This window comes from Sylvia atricapilla, chromosome 15, assembly GCF_009819655.1.
Source record: "Sylvia atricapilla isolate bSylAtr1 chromosome 15, bSylAtr1.pri, whole genome shotgun sequence".
Taxonomy (NCBI): domain Eukaryota; kingdom Metazoa; phylum Chordata; class Aves; order Passeriformes; family Sylviidae; genus Sylvia; species Sylvia atricapilla.
The window spans coordinates 887,185-892,793 of NC_089154.1; positions in this window are offsets into that span (position 1 = coordinate 887,185).

Below are 5,609 nucleotides of genomic sequence, written 5' to 3' on the forward strand. Positions count from 1 at the left end.
GGAGAAAAGTGCAATAGAGCAGTTTAATTTAGCTGGAGAAGACCAACCTGAAGCGCAGGCAGGCCTCGTGGTTGCCCACGTCTGCTCCCTGTGCCTTAGCTCGGGATCTTCGGGGAGCTGCCGTGCAGTGGGTGCTTCCCATGGGAGCACCTTCCCCAGACATCCCCTGCTTTCAGCCCCACACCCAACTGGAACAGAAACGAAAGGAAACTTGAGCGGCCGTGCTGTGCGCAGCGCTCAGGAGACCTGCACACCCGCTGTCCTTCCCGTCCCCACCGGCCCCGGGCTTCCCTCACCGCTGACAGCTAACGGTGTTACATGGGGGCTCTGCTCAGATTTCTGTCGGCTTTGTGACAGGAATAAAGCATCCGGCAGCTCCCGGCGGCGCTGGGCTGTGAGGCGGGGCTGTGCCCCGGGGGCCGCTGAGGGAGCGGAGGCGGTGCCCGGCCCGGGCGGTGAGGGGCGGCCCCGCTGCCCGGCTCCTCCGTGCCCTCGGCGGGGCGGCCTCTCCTCCCTGCCCGGCTCCTCCCTGCCCGGCTCCTCCCTGCCCGGCTCCTCCGTGCCCTCGGCGGGGCGGCCTCTCCTCCCTGCCCGGCTCCTCCCTGCCCGGCTCCTCCCTGCCCGGCTCCTCCGTGCCCTCGGCGGGGCGGCTTCTCCTCCCTTCCCGGCTCCTCCCTGCCCTCGGCGGGGCGGCCGCTCCTCCCTGCCCTCGGCGGGGCGGCTTCTCCTCCCTGCCCGGCTCCTCCCTGCCCGGCTCCTCCCTGCCCTCGGCGGGGCGGCTTCTCCTCCCTGCCCGGCTCCTCCCTGCCCGGCTCCTCCCTGCCCTCGGCGGGGCGGCCGCTCCTCCCTGCCCGGCTCCTCCCTGCCCTCGGCGGGGCGGCTTCTCCTCCCTGCCCGGCTCCTCCCTGCCCGGCTCCTCCCTGCCCTCGGCGGGGCGGCCTCTCCTCCCTGCCCTCGGCGGGGCGGCCTCTCCTCCCTGCCCGGCTCCTCCCTGCCCTCGGCGGGGCGGCCTCTCCTCCCTGCCCGGCTCCTCCCTGCCCTCGGCGGGGCGGCCTCTCCTCCCTGCCCGGCTCCTCCCTGCCCTCGGCGGGGCGGCCTCTCCTCCCTGCCCGGCTCCTCCCTGCCCGGCTCCTCCCTGCCCTCGGCGGGGCGGCCTCTCCTCCCTGCCCGGCTCCTCCCTGCCCTCGGCGGGGCGGCCTCTCCTCCCTGCCCGGCTCCTCCCTGCCCTCGGCGGGGCGGCCTCTCCTCCCTGCCCGGCTCCTCCCTGCCCTCGGCGGGGCGGCCGCTCCTCCCTGCCCGGCTCCTCCCTGCCCTCGGCGGGGCGGCTTCTCCTCCCTGCCCGGCTCCTCCCTGCCCGGCTCCTCCCTGCCCTCGGCGGGGCGGCCTCTCCTCCCTGCCCTCGGCGGGGCGGCCTCTCCTCCCTGCCCGGCTCCTCCCTGCCCTCGGCGGGGCGGCCTCTCCTCCCTGCCCGGCTCCTCCCTGCCCTCGGCGGGGCGGCCTCTCCTCCCTGCCCGGCTCCTCCCTGCCCGCGGCGGGGCGGCCTCTCCTCCCGCCGCCTGCTCTCCCTCGGCGGCCCGGGGCTGCAGTTTGTGGGGTTCCTCGGCGCCGGGCTGCGCGGCGGAGCCGGGCTCTCCTAAGCCGGTAGGTGCCGTGGCGGCGCGGGGCCGGAGCCGGCGGTGGGGAGCTGCCTCAGCGCCGCCCGCGGCGGGAAGGGCGTTTTTAATTGCGGAAAATGATGGTGAGTGGGGTGGTCAGAGGCTGCGAAAGGCCGGCGGGCAAGCTTCTGTGCGGGCCCCAAAATAACCTGATCTGTGATATTGGGCAGCAGAGCTGCGCCCGCGCCTGAAGATTGGCGCTTCGTCCATTTATGTTTCCAGCACAGTGCGAGTAATTTGGTGCCTCCGCTGTTGAAGCGTGCCGGGTGCTGTCTGTGACCGTGGAGCAGCTGCTGTGTGCGGGGCTGGCCGCGGCTGAGTCCGCCCTGACCGCTTGGGACTGCTCCGGGACGGCTCGTGTTTGGAGAATTCTTCAAATACCTCCATGCGCATAAAGAATGGAGTTAGTTAACAACGCGGGGTACTGAGCAAATGCTTACAAAAAGTCAGCGATAGGTAATTGTGCAGAGTATTTAAGGCCGGTTGAAGTAACAGGTCTATTAATGGCAATGGAAGGATATTTTAAAGTTATCCTGGACGTTCTTTTTCTGTCCTTTTCAGCCCCTGTGTGTTGGATACTCTTAGCGTAGTGTTTATTTGCGTATTTGGCAGCAGGGTGGACTTACTCGGAAAGGCAGTTCTTGTGCCTCACTGCCTGCAGCCCTAAAAGCTGTTTGTTATTTGGAGCCATGCTGTGTTTCCTTGCACAGGGTTTTGTCTCAAATGCTTCTTACTATGAGCTGGTGCAGCTGAACTCACCCCTTTGCTTCATGAATTTTGCATTGTTGCTCTCTAACACTCAGACTAATACAATGATTATCTCAGCTGTGCTTGCAGGCAAACTGAATGAGATTTGTGCCATGGTGTTTTGCAGTAGTGATACACTGGAAGGGGCCTGGAGGGTGTTAAAGGCTTCTCATTAGAAATCTGTCTTTGGCAAGACAAGGTTTTCAAAGAGAGACAGTGAGTGGAGATATGTCTGGGGTTTTTTAATCTTGTTTTTTGTCACAGCTCTTATCTAGACTCACTGAACCTGTTTTCTTGCAGTGTGTTGGGCAGATGAGAATAGACATTTGCTTTGTAGGGGTCAGTTGGATGTTTGGAAAATGCAGTAGTTCTGTAATATGCTACAGGACATCCACACAGCTAGCGAGTTTGTTGTTCTGGACAAGTTTATGTAGCTTTGAGTCTGTAGCTCATAACGGTGATGATACCTTTTAAGGTGCATAGTCTGTATAGTTGCTTACATTAAATTTTGAATCTGTACTTTAATAGAATGTTAATCTCAAAGGTGACCTCTCTTTTAAGAAAAAACGTGTTTGTTACTCTTATAGGTATCCTGTTAAATGGCTTTAACTGATATGGTATTAATCCAAAAGGGATTTAGTATTATACTAGGGAGAGCTGGTTCATGCTTGCTTTAATGCTTCTCCAGAAGACAAGCTGGGACTTCTGTTACAGGGCAGTTCCTGCACCCCTGTCCTGTGTTAAAGAGTTGCATGGGACTGTTTCTGAGCTGAAAAAGTAAATTGGAAGCAACTGGAGATGCTCCAGTTGTCCCTTCTTTTGCTGGCTGGAGCATTCCTATCACTCAGTTCTTTGGGATGAATTAAGGCAGATTTAGATTCTGCAGCCACTGTAGAACCTTGGTCAAGAGTCTTACTAAACCCAGCAGTGCTTTGTAACAATAGACACCTACAAGAAACAGGTCATGCTTTAACAGACCTGTGATGTGAATTTTCCCTGCTGTTTATCTGTGTTCACATATTTGCATGTTGTCCTTGCAACTCACCTGCCCCTCCTGGTCGTGTGGCTCTTGGATACAAAGGCAAGAGAAGGAAAAATACTTCAAACAGGCATTGGAAAAACAAAAATTAATATAGACTACAGCAGATTAAGAATTGTATTTTAAATTATCTGCATTTTGAATCACATAGTACAAGGTTGATAAAAAATGGAATAAATTTTCAAAGTGGGTTGAAGTGGGTAGTTAAAATTACAGGTTGTGTGTGATAATGCAGGCTGGCAGGCTTGATTCAGTGGAGTCTCACTCTCCTTGTTGCTTAGCCTTAGGAATGCTTCTGTAATTTATATTAAAGATTAAATTATCAAAACATGACAGCAGTAGTAATGGAAGTTCCTATATAGTACAACTTCTGTGCTATAATGCAAAAGCACAGAATATAAGCCTTGGGATGAAGCTCAAGCATTTTTATAAGGCTTTTTGTCAAGCAAACTGTGAGGTTTAGAGCAGTGTTTGTGTAGTTCAAAGTGTGGTTATTGAATTCTGTTCTAGGGAGCATTTTATGTGAGGATGGTTCTTGGTACATACACTTCCAAAGTAAACATCACAAGTACTTTACAAGAAATATGGTTCCAAGAAAAACCAAGAGACTTTTAGAAACACCATAAGATTTAAATAGAAACAGGTTTGTGTGGTGATATTCTGATTTCTGTGACTTGTGTAAATGAAATGTTTGCAGTCACTGCTGCACAAACCCGCATTGCTGCTGCTTCTCAGACTGTCCTGTACCCCATGGGCTTGCTGATGTGTGTGACAGCAGGAGCAGAAGGGAGTGCAGGACAACACTTGAGTGTAATGGGGCTGTCCAGTGCCGTGGTATGTCCTGGATTAGTCACATCCTTGAGGCACCATTTGACAGCTGCTGGCTGTGTGTGATTGGCATTAGGGGTTCTCCAGCACTCAGTGCACACCGATAAGATGATCTCAGTAAAAAGGGCAGTGGCAGCTGAGGACACCTTCCCCTGCCAGCTGTGTGCTACTGCCCCTTTCCAGAATCCACAGCTCCTACGTGGTCTCTGCTGGAAGAGCAGGTGAGCACTCCAGAGCTGCTCCAGTGCAAAGTGAGGTGAGCTGGCTGAGACCTCCTCCAGCAGTGGTTTTCCAGAGCAGCTGCTGCCTGAGAGAGTGCTGGAGTTCCCTGCGGTGCTGGCTGAAGTGTGGGAATGCTGCCCCTGTCAGAAGAGCAGTAACCAACAAGATAACGTTGCTGGTGAAAGCTGCCACATGTTAAGGCTGTTCCTGTGGTGACCAGTCCCCCACTAACTGGGGAGTGAGGTCTGCAGCTGTGAATACTTCTGTAGGAGTGTATTCATCTTCCTGTTTCGTGCAGAAAGAAAAGTGAAAATGCAAAGGGCTGAGTACTGTAAAGCAAAACTGAAAACCTTAGTTTGTGCTTGTTTTATTAGACTAGCTGTGTGAAAATCCCCGATTTTGCTGATTGTGTGAAGAACTAAACAATGTGACACTTAGAAGTGTCTGTTTCAAATTACATCCTGTTGCTCAGCCAGCATTAGGGCTAAATTTTAAATATTCTCACTCATCCTCTATTTTGTACATGCAAGTATTTCCAGAGTATGTGTGTCATCTTCCAACTCTTCCAAGGGCATTAATCGTTCCTCCAGCTCATTTTTCAGCAGCCTGTGGGCTATTGGCTGTATGTGAGCTAAAAGCCAACTTAAATCTTGTGGATGGTGGAAAATTTTTCTATGTTGTTCTTATAATACTCTCTAATTCATTTGACTGATAATCTGTACACAATATCCTTGAGAAGACTTGTCCTGAAAAGATTTGAAAATTTGACTGGGGTGTTCGAGGTGAAACTCTCTCAAGTTTCTAAGACTGGTGTTGTGAAACTCAGCATTTCATGTAAGGAAGAATAAAAACATTTGGAGGAGGAGGTAACCAAGGATAGAATAATACTAAGCTCATATCTTCTCAGCCCTGTAGCAGTTTAAAACCCAAATGCTTCTTTTCAGCAGCTCTAGCAAAGGTGTTCAAAACTACGTGTAGGTACTTGAGGATTGCTTTTACAGAGCCTGATGCAAATATATTTCTTTTCTGCCAGTGTGCTGACATCAGTGTCATGCATTATTTGTTCTTTTAATAACAACCTTTTCCTTTTTTCCCCTCTCACCCAGCTTCTTCCCCGT